The 10,963-nt window shown below is 49.9% G+C and overlaps 1 long non-coding RNA gene across 1 annotated transcript; it reads left to right on the top strand.

Annotated features, from left to right (window-relative positions):
* The first annotated feature begins 339 nt into the window (after positions 1-339).
* LOC119821163 lies at positions 340-5,632 on the top strand. The gene is made up of 3 exons (XR_005286584.1): positions 340-520; positions 3,759-3,909; positions 4,774-5,632. It is a non-coding gene; the product is annotated as an uncharacterized LOC119821163 (long non-coding RNA).
* Positions 5,633-10,963: the final 5,331 nt, after the last annotated feature.

Below are 10,963 nucleotides of genomic sequence, written 5' to 3'. Positions count from 1 at the left end.
CTCCGCCCACGCGATGCCCATCCCGGGAGCGGGTGCGCACGCTTGGCCCCGCCCCTGCCCTCCAGCCCCGCCCCCCCTCGGTACGCCGCGCAGTCTCGCGGTGGCCCAGAGTTCTGCCTGCCCAGACAGCGCTCCGCCTCCGCTCGGTTCTCACCGCGGGTAGCGTTAGCTCGGCGCTGCGCAGCCGCACGAATGTGGGGCGGGGTCGAGGGGCGGGGCCGGCGCGGAGGCGGAGTCTGGGGGCGGGTTCTGAGGCCACGTGGGTAAACACGCCGCACGTGGAGCTCAGCCTGAGCCAGGAGGGCGGGGCCTCGGACTGGGAAGAAGGAGGCGGGTAGGCTTTGCGCGCGCCGGGAGGTCTGGAGCGGCGAGGGACGCGGGCTGCCTGGTTCTACCCCATCAGTTCCTCCATCCTGCTGCAATGGTGACAGCTGTGGCCCGGCCAGGCCTTAGGGGGCGGAGATAACCCCTACGTGACAACCTCATACGCATGTGCGCGCTCTCCCATTTCACAGATGAGGTAAAGAAATTTGCCCCAAGCCACGTGGCTGGAAAGCGGCGCCACCAGGATCCGCCTTGGGCAGCCGAACTTATGGGGCTTGCGTTATCGGGGCTCTGGAGCCTGGCTCCTGTGTCCTGCCCTTGCCCCTGGGGCTGCATGTGGTCGGCCAACATGGCGAGGCTTGCTGCTCCTTGAGCAATGAGGTGACAGGGTGCCTACTTCCCCAGCAGTCTAGAGGCGGGCGCATGCCAAACCGTCGAGATCGTTTCCGCCTGGGTGTGGCGGAGACACCGCGGTGGCCCAGACCCCTGGCCCACAGCGCTGCTCCCTGGACAGGCCCTCCTCCGTTACTTCGCTCCTTTCTTCTCCCCAAGACGCGCAGAACCCCCTTTCAGAGGCGACGCCCAATGCATTGGGCTCCTACCCTTATGCCCCAAAGGGCCTCCCTTCTCTCCTCTCCTCTCCTCGTCCTCCTCCTCTCCCATCTGTGCCGCGTGACCGGGGGGAGGCGCCGTACAAGGCGCAGTCCAGGCGTGGGGCCCAGCCAAGCTGTCATCCCGGACTGGCGGGCCTGAGGAGGCCTAAAAGGGGGACCCGAGTGCTTGGGACTGGTAGGAAGCGTGCTCCAGGCAGAAAGGTTGAGCTGCCAAGAGTCCTTGGAGGAATGAGCGCCCTCTGCAGGCTTAGGCGGCTAGGTCCTGCGGTCTTGAAAACCCATACCTGAGCCCCTCCCAATTTCGGGTTTGGGGGTTCAGGAACTTGTTAATAGGACATTCCATTAATCCGGCCGAGGCTCCCAGGCAGCTCAGTGTAGCAGCAGGCCCTGAAGCCAGGCTCAGTGTCTGACCTTGGACAAATTGCTGAGCCTCCATTATTCCTCCATTATTTTCTTTTTCTCCAGATTCATTTGCCCATGTATCAGCCTCTGTATCTCTTTGTGACGATGCCTTTTGTCTTTCCTTGCCCTCTGACCAGCACCCCTACACATTCAGCCACGTGTGTTCTCCCTGTGCCTCCCGAACAGCCATGGGGTGTTGGGCTCATCCCATGGAGTTTGCTCCGTGGTGCATAAAGGCTTTCGGTAGAGAAATCCTGGCTTGCAGATTTGGCTAGGGAAGACCCTCCCGGCCTGTCCCCCTGAATGAAGTTGAGGAAGAGGAATATGGGAGCCAAAAACAGTGGGAACCCCCAAGACACAGCAAAAAGGAAAAACCGGCAGAACCCTGCTGGGTTGTACCCAGGGCTGAGACGAGGGGTGGACAGGCTTTTCCCCCAGGCCAGTCTGAGACCAGCATAATGGCTGTAACTCCTGGAGAATGAATGACTATGGCTTCCCAGCTACAGCAGTGAAATGCGGGATGCAGCTGTTCACAGGCTCATCTCCGCTACTGCTCAGGCCTTAACCAGGTTCTGTGCTATTTCTGTATTTGCTGCTTTTGCCAGACCGCTGACAGCCCTCCACAGCCTTCTGTGGAATCAGGTAGTTCTGATGGGCTGACTCCAGCTCTGCCCCAGGGACTGATGCATGCCACAGGCCTGTCCTGCCCCAGCTCTGCATTCCTTGGCCACAGTGATTAGGGACCCTTCAGCTAGAGATTCTGAGGAGGAAGTTCTGGCTGGCAGGAATGTCAGCCTTAAAGATAATGGAAAATACCAAGTGGAGAATGAAGTCGGCAGAGAACAAAGCCAGGCTGGACAAGGGGGACCACCTCTCAACACTCAGATGGGGCCACGCCTGAAACTATGTAGAATTATACCTCAGCTATTTCTCTGAATTCATACATTTCTTATTTCTCCTCCTGGCAGTTGTTACACTTTAATTGTATCTCATCTGACTCTTTAGAGACCAAAGACTCCAACTACCACTTCTGGATGAAATTCGGTGCTTCAGGTCACGTGATCCACCAGAGTTGAGACTGTCTACACGTCTTCCATGGTGTACAAGGCAAGGCTCTTGCCTGCTCTGACTTTTCCCCATCTCTTGATCAGTGATGACCCTGAGAGACTCTTGCTTTCTGGGCTTCTGTCTGGGTCTGTCTTGGTCCATAGCTATAATCTTGGGGCTTAGAACCTTTGTTCTCAACTAAGGGAAAGTGAACACGGCTAGCTGGGATTTGGTGTTCCCCCTGCTTTTGGCATGCACGAGCCTAAACGGCAGTTCCTTCTCTACTTCAGTTGGTCACTTAACCCATTCTAACCGTTCTGCCTCTCCCTTCAGCCCTCACATAGATACCATATGACCAATCTTGGGTAATGAATGAGAGAAGCATTTTCAACTCTTAACTTTACCCCTCTAGATCCCGAATCCCACACAAAGGCTCAGACACTCCGGGTACTTCTAAAAGCACGTCCAAAGGCCACAGCTGTTACCCACGAGCAAGCCAGAGGGTGGGAAGTGTGAACACACAGGAGGGGAGAGGATGCAGTGTGGTGGTACAGACGGTGCGCCTCCCAAAATGTGCTGCTGCACATCTGCCCAGAGAAAAAGGGAGGCTCGGAATCGCCAGCTTTTTGTTATTTTTACTTTTTGGTGCGAGGGGCCATCTGTGCAGGTTTGAGCTTGTCTGTAGGCAACCGGGGTTGCAGATGAAATTCAGATACAGGCTTACTTCGCAGGCTGTCATGCAGAGACTTCCTCCAGGAGATGGGGTGGTGGTGCTGAGATTTTTAATAGCATCAGGACATGCCAGGGTCCAGCAGCTGTGCACATGGAGCCCTCCACCAGCACCCCAGCACCCCAGCCACAGTCATCTCACCAAAGACTCGGAAAGCCTCTGGTCACCAGTCCAGTGGAGGGAGCGGGCTGGCAATGCCAGAGATGGGGTGGGGAAAGATCTGATGCCCCACCCTAGCACCATGGAGCATCAAAAATGCCTCCATGAACATGCTGTTGTGGACTTGGGCTCATCACATGCCTATGACCTTTGCTTTCGCCCTTCTGTCCCTCTCTGTCTTCCTTTTTTGTGCTACTAAGAACTGAACCAAGGACCTTCATGCATGCTACACAGTCTACTGTGTTACAGCCCCAGCCCTCTTTTTACTTTTTATTTTGAGACTTGCTAGGCTACTCAGTCTGTCCTTGAACTTTCAGTCTTCCTGAGGACTTGGGATTACAGGCTATGCCATCAGGCCCTCAGAACCCTAATTTAATTGCTGCATACTGCCTGCCACCTGTGCCCCAACCCCTATCACCCTATGCTGATGAAGTTCGTATTCACTTAATAACACAGTCTCTTGTTGCTCTTGTTTAAAGCAGAAAGTGCTGGGTGTTGGATGGATGCTTCCTTGAGGCCTCTCCCCTGCCCAGACTCCCTTATGGGGTTCTGCCCATCTGGGAAGGAAGAGAAGCACAAGCAAGTTTGGAAGGTCTTCTGTGACATTCCTGACACCTCAACCTGGAGCCTGGGGTGAGAGGGCAATGATAGGTAGCCAAATACAAATTCATTGTAATAACAGCCAGGACCCAGAGAATTAAAACTTTCTTTCCTCTTCCCCTTTCCCTCCTTCTTCCCCCCCTCTGTCTTTTTCTTCATCTCCCTCTCTCTCTTCTTTCTTAATCTCTCTGTCCTCCTTCCCTCTTCTCCCCCTTGTACTTTCCTCCCTCCTGCTCACTTTTCTCTCTTCCTTCATGAGGAGTCCTTTGCTGGGTATGTTAGGTGCACACATTTAATTCTAGCTCTCAAGCAGAGGCAAACAGATTGCTGTGAATTCAAGGACAACTGGTCTACACAGTGAGTTCTAGGGACACATAATAAGACTCTATCTCCAATAAAAGTCCTTTAATAAGGACTAGGATTGGAGGATCACAAAGATCTCTACCTCCTAAATTGCGCTCTCTCTCTCTCTCTCTCTCTCTCTCTCTCACACACACACACACACACACACACACACACACACACACACACACCTGCAGTTGCTCCCAGAGATAAGGCTAGATCCCAATGTCAGAGTATTTCCATGTGGGCCAGGAAACACTGCTACCTTCATCCTAGGGTACAAACATGGCAGGGTGGCAGGGTAGAGTTATATATAAGAGCTTCTAGGGCCTCACTGAGCTCAGGGGTCACATGGTGCTTACTAGCTGTGCAGACAAACTATTTTTCCCAGCCAAAACAAAGAGATAAAGCATTAGTATCAACTGGGTATGTTCAAAGTTAATTACTGAAATACCATTGTTATGAGGATAAAAAATATAATTGATAAGCCCCACCTACTTTCCTTTTGTGCTTGCATGAACTCTTACTGATGCGTGCATCTGTCTCATCCTGCAGGTGGGATGCCCCTTCCAGCTGCCTTGGACCATGTTGAAATGCACCCACATGGAGTCAGTCACTCTAGGATCTAAAAACAAGCCTCTGACACCACACCTCATCCCTAGCCTTGCAAGCTCATCTCAGATGCATTTGGTCTTCCACTATGAGACAGAATTAAGGAGAGGGTGGTCCTCCTGCAGTCCAATTCAGGATCCAGTCCAGGCAAAACAAAGCCAACCCCAGGCAAAGGATTTCTTCAAGAGCCCCTTCTGCCTAGGATTCTTTTTCATGGCCACCCATCAGGGCATCAGAGGTATTAAACTTCAGCCTTTCTGCAAAGCAGGCACCATTTTGGGGAACAGCTGTGGAGTCTGGTCTTGACATACCTTAGACAGGCTGAGGTATCTTTATCTCCAAAGATCTTAAGGAGATCAAGAAGGCCAAGGAAAGGTGGGGGTTCACCTGCTTGCCTGGGTGACTTCTGCACTTTGCTCTGTTGTGGGCCTCAGCCCCACCCACCATGACCTCTCTAGAGAAATGAAACTACCTTTGCATGAGAGGAAGCAGGGGAGTTCCCTGAAGTGTGATTGTAACCCCCAAATGCCCCAAACTAGTCCTTCATCACCATCTGGAAGAAGATCCCACAGGAAACAGAAATCAAACCCTTACCACTGACCCTGAACTGGGTACTGTGCCAGAACATGCTGGGCCTGTGGAGAAACTGAGACTCAGAGCTGTCAGACAGAAGAGCCAAATGACAGTGGAGCCAGCTCTCCCATGAAACAGAAACTTGCAGGCTCAGGTGTTTTTGAAAGGCAAGTTAAAGAAAGTGTCGGTCTTTTTCTGTGATGGTGTGTGTGTGTGTGTGTGTGTGTGTGTGTGTGTGTGTGTAAGTGTAAGGGTTCTCTATGTGGCTCATGCTGGCCTTGAATTTGAAGCAATCCTCTTGCCTGTGCTTCCCCAGTGCTGGAATCATAGGCAGTTTGGATGCAAAGACATTTGTATTAAATATTAGCAGTGGTCAAATATGTGCATTTCTGGAAAGAAATGTGTACTTCCTTTTCTTTAAAAAAAAGTTTTCTTAAGTGTATTTTATGTATATGGGTGTTTTGCTTGCATGTATGGGTACCACGTGTGTAAAGCCAACAGAAATCAGGGAAGGGTGTCAGATCCAGTTTCAGGGTACAGTTGTGAGCCAGCATGTGAATGCCGGGAGTTGAACCCAGGCCCTCTTGAGGAGAGACAGGGCTCTTAACCACTGAACCACCTCTCCAGCCTGTTTTCTGTTCTATTTTTTAAGTCTCCCCTGTTCTGCTGTTTTCATCTTGAAATCAAATTGTTTTCTCAAGACGAGATCTCGCTATCTTCCTTAAACTCCCTGCTTCAGGTGTTGGGCTTCCAGGTGTGCAGCAGCCCACTCAGCTTGTATTCTTTTTGAGACTCATGATATCTGGGACATTTGTCTGCTCTCAGAAGACATGTGTGAAGATGGACAGTATCGGACCTGAGACCACAAGTGGAGTGTGGTTGGGCTGGATTTGGGGAGGTGCTGGCACCCTGGCACAATGCTTCCAGGATCCCCACCCCCCCACACACAGAGAGAGCTCAGAAGCCATGTCTGAATGAACGCCAACGCTCTCGTTTCAAACATTTTAGGATTCTGTAGCCTGTGTTGGTCTTGAACACCTGGTCCTCCTGTGGTTTCAAATAGTTAAAAGGTGATTTAAAACCCCTTAGCAACTTAGACCCAGCAGAACCTCTAACTACACTGCTCTGCACCGCCTGGAGGAGCAATATCAAGTGCAGGACTTGAGAGAGCCTAGATCAGGGGGCCACTTGCGTGGGGACTTAAGAATGGCACAGAGCTTTCAGGATGGCACTTTGACTGCTGACATCTATTAACTTCGGATAGGCTTCTCCTATCTCTGCCCCAAAGCAAATGACTTGTATATTTGGTGGTGTAGGCTGGGCTCTTGCACCTCCTCAAACCTTTGCAGCCCTTCCCAGAATTGGGGTCACTGAGGAGTGGCTGCTTTGCTCAGCTGAAAAAGAACTAGAACCAGGGGCTTGGCTTGGTTCCTTCCATTCCGTTCATGTCTTGCTTTGCTTTGCTTTTCTCTTTCTTTCTTTTTTTCTTTCTTTCTCTCCTTCCTTTCTTCTTTCCTTCCTTCCTTCCTTCCTTCCTTCCTTCCTTTCTTTTTGAGACAGAGTTTCTTGAGTAACAGTCCTAGCTGTCCTGGACTAGCTCTTGTAGACCAGGCTGGCCTTGAACTCACAGAGATCCACCTGCCTCTGCCTACCTCCCTAGTGCTGGGATTAAAGGTGTGTGGACCACCCAGCTTCATGTCTTGCTTTTCAGTCTTCATGGAAGAATTGTGGTGTAGGAACCAATCCATCTGTCTGTCTCTGGGAACAAACTTTCAATGACTACCTATTTTGTACCAGATCTCCAGCCTGGACAAAGAAATAAACTGCAGATGATCACTAAAAAGTAAAAACAAAAGAGAGTGCCTTAGTGTGTGTGTGTGGTGTGTGTGAACGTGAACATGCATGTACACTAGCACACTGAATTTTATCTATTTTTGAGACAGAGGCTTATTGCTTAGGGCGGCCTTGAATACCTGAACTTAAGGTATCCTCCTGCCTCAGCCACCTGAGTAATTGGGGCAATAAAGGCCCACATCTATGTCTACATAAACATTTTAAACTACTTAGATGTAACACAATAGAATGAAACAGCCTTGAAAAAAAACAGCAAATATTTCCCTTTATTAGTTTGGAATAAAATTTTGGGCCAAGGTAAAAAAAAATTTTTTTGTTTGTTTTTTTTGTTTGTTTGTTTTTTTGTCTCACTATATAGCCGTAGCTAGCCTGAAACTTGCTATGTAGACAGACTGGCCTCAGACTTGAAGAGGTCCACCTGCCTCTGCCTCGGGAAGACTGGGATAAAAGGTGTGTGCCACTATACCTACCCGATATTTTAGCACTGCTAGAATGACATTTCTGAAGGATTGGCACTGTCTATGTTTTCCATGTTTACAATATTCTAACCTAGAGTGAGCACACTTTACTTTGGCAATCAGAGTAAAACCAGTAAAGTCAAATAACAGGAATCTTATTTTTATTTATTTAGGCTCTTCAAGAGATGGTCTTGCTTTGTAGCTGAGGCTGACCTCAGACAGAGGATCCTCCTGCCTCTGCCTTTCAAGTGCTGGGGTTACAGACAGGCACCACCACACCTAGCGAATTAATAGTAATTTTCATGGGAAGAGAAGTAGGTGATGTGATGCTCAGGAGTGGATGTGAGGAGTTAAGAGCTTTCCCTTCTCCCTGGCTCAGAGTGTGCATTGAGGTGTTGTGGAGAAGGCGTTGGTGACAGCTGGGGAAGGTTGAAGGACTTGTGTCCTTTGGGGTGGCAGTCCCGCAAGTAGCAATGTGACCTCGAAGAAGCACTCAACTGATGAGCCCCATCTGAGCTCCTCACTGGGAGAGCCGAAGCAAGGACTCTTCTGCTGAGCCACACTCCCGGCCGGGCCCGTTGTTCCATGTGTTCCCTGAGCAGCCCTCTGGTTCAGTGGCTGTCACCACTCTCAGTGCTCACGACAAGGCAGAGAACACTAAACCGGGAGACAGTAAGCATGGATCACTTCAGGAAGTGGCAGAGCCGGGTCCTAGCTCAAGGAGTCTGCTTCCAGAGGCCAGCAGAGACATTCTTTGAGTGGAAGTCAGAAAAGGGGTGGTTTCACACAGGCAGCAAGGTACAAGCTGACATGGAAGGGTGAGTAGGCAGATGTACGCGGCGGAAATAGCTCCGGCTAAGGAGAGATGCAGGCAGTCACTTAATGCTTGTGTATAATCGTAGGACCTAGAAAGATGAGGCAGGAGGATTACGGACTAGCCTGGAGTATATAGTAGCCCCCGCCCCATAGTTTCAGAGGGAGGGAACCACAGATTCGTGCATTAGTACTAGGTGATGGTATACACCTATAGTCCTAGCTACTTGGGAGGCAGAGGCAGGCAGGAAGATCATGAATTTGAGGCCAGCCTAAGCAATTTAGCAAGATCAAATTGAAAGGGGGACAGAGGACTGGGATATTGTTCAGTGGCCAAAGCACTTAACATGTAAATCTGAGGACTGGGTTCGGAACCCTCGAAGCAATATGAAACTCAGTGCTGTATCACACGTGTAATCCCTGCTCTCCTACAGTGAGACGGGGGGGGGGGGGGCGGGCGGGCGGGCAGAGACTCCTGGGAAGCTTGTGGGCCAGCTAGCCCACAGCATGCACTAGTGGACTAGAGACCCTGTCTCAGGAAGGAAGAGGAGGACTGACACCCAGGTTGTCTTTCTGACCTACACACTTGCACCGTGTATATGCCCATACTTACACACAGGAATGAATGCAGACACATACACACACAAGAACGGGGAGGTTGACAATAAGTACACCCTAAGACCATAAGACCAGAATAAAATAAAGTGGGGCCTGCAGGTTGATCCCTGCAACCCACATGGTGGATGGAGAGAAGCGACTCAGTTGTTCCTTGATCTTCACGTGCTCACTGTGGTGCACACTTATAGATGCACACACACCAAATAAATACAGTAAGTGTGGGAGCTGTTGGTTATGAGATGTCCTGTTGCCTTCCCTTTATGGCCCTCAAATACTGCAGCTGCTTTCTTACTGTAGCACAGAACCATAACTGAGCTGCTTCCCTCAACGTCTGCCTTCAAGCCTGCTCTGAGCATGTCAGTCGTCACCCTGTCCCTCCTCACTAACCCCAGCTTCCTGCAGCCCAGGCCACCACACCCATCTGCAGTTTGATGTGCAGTCTCTGTCAGTTTTTTTTCTCATCTTCCTCCACCCCATGTTAAGAACAGTTTTTGAAGACTGCCAGAGAGAATTCAACAACCACATCTAGCCTGGCATGGCGGGGCATACCTGTAACCCCAATATGTGAGACTGAAGAGAAGCTTTGCTAGTTTCAGGCTGGCATGGACTGTACAGCAAAACTGTCTCAAAAGACAAAACTTCAACAGCAATAGGAACAACTGTTCTGGCCGTGTCCCTGGAGGCCACCCTGATCCTGGACTGCTGTTTTTTTTCTGGATCTAGTCTCCATCATTGCTGATGCCCAGCACACGGTTGAGGGCCCACCAGAAAGTACCTCATTCATTCAAGTGAGAAAAGCCAGCGTTAGACTTGAACCTCTTGGGCCAGCCTGATGCTGCACTTTTTAGAATTGGAATTGATGAGAAAAATGACTTAAAGGGGCTGTCTATTTAATTAGAGACAACACCGTCTTCCCCATCTGAGGCTCCTTGGAAATAGTGCCAGGTAAGCCAGTGAAACTGAGCACATTAGAGTTTTCTGGAGTTAAAATAGGAATTAGGACAAGGTAGGAAAAAAATCTATGCTCATTGAATAGGAAATGCAATTGTGTGTCAGCGCAGGAACTGAGTGTCTGCAGCAAATTATATTTAGGACTCTATTGTCGCGGGTAGATTGGCTAATGCCTGGTTTTAAGTGTGGGCTTCTAATGCTGTTACTCCTGGTTAACTCTGCCTGCTAGGTAACCTTGTGGAACAAATGACTGCATTGCTTGAATAACATATTTGATCAAATAGGACAATTCTTTCAAAAATTGAGTTCTCTGTGGCAATTTGAGACCTGTAATCAGCAAATTAGATGATTACAGCAGGGATAAAAATAGTCTTCTAACAATGTCCAAGGTATAAATGTGATTTGAATTTCAAACTGCTGAACATGTGGTAGGAAAATGCACGATTGGATAAATAGGACGAGACATTATCAGATCTGATTTCCCTTCCATCCCTGCTCTGAGCTACAGCCTAATTTTATCCGAATGTCTTGCAGTGTCCTATGCAGCTGAGTTCGAAGGAGGCAAGAGGTGGATCAGGCACTGTGTTCGTGTCTTGTTTGTTTTTTTTTTTTTTTTTTGGTTTTTCGAGACAGGGTTTCTCTGTAGCTTTGGAGCCCGTCCTGGAACTAGCTCTTGTAGACCAGGCTGGTCTGGAACTCACAGAGATCCGCCTGCCTCTGCCTCCCGAGTGCTGGGATTAAAGGCGTGCGCCACCACCGCCCGGCTGTGTTCGTGTCTTAAAGGGCACACCTATCTGCCTCAGAGACACAGTTCACGTGACCTTATCATTGCTCATCTGTCTACTTGGCATGAAATGACCTCTGTA

Source organism: Arvicola amphibius, chromosome 8, assembly GCF_903992535.2.
Source record: "Arvicola amphibius chromosome 8, mArvAmp1.2, whole genome shotgun sequence".
Taxonomy (NCBI): domain Eukaryota; kingdom Metazoa; phylum Chordata; class Mammalia; order Rodentia; family Cricetidae; genus Arvicola; species Arvicola amphibius.
Note: the sequence above shows the minus strand (reverse complement) of the source record. Positions and strands in the feature narration are given on the sequence as shown.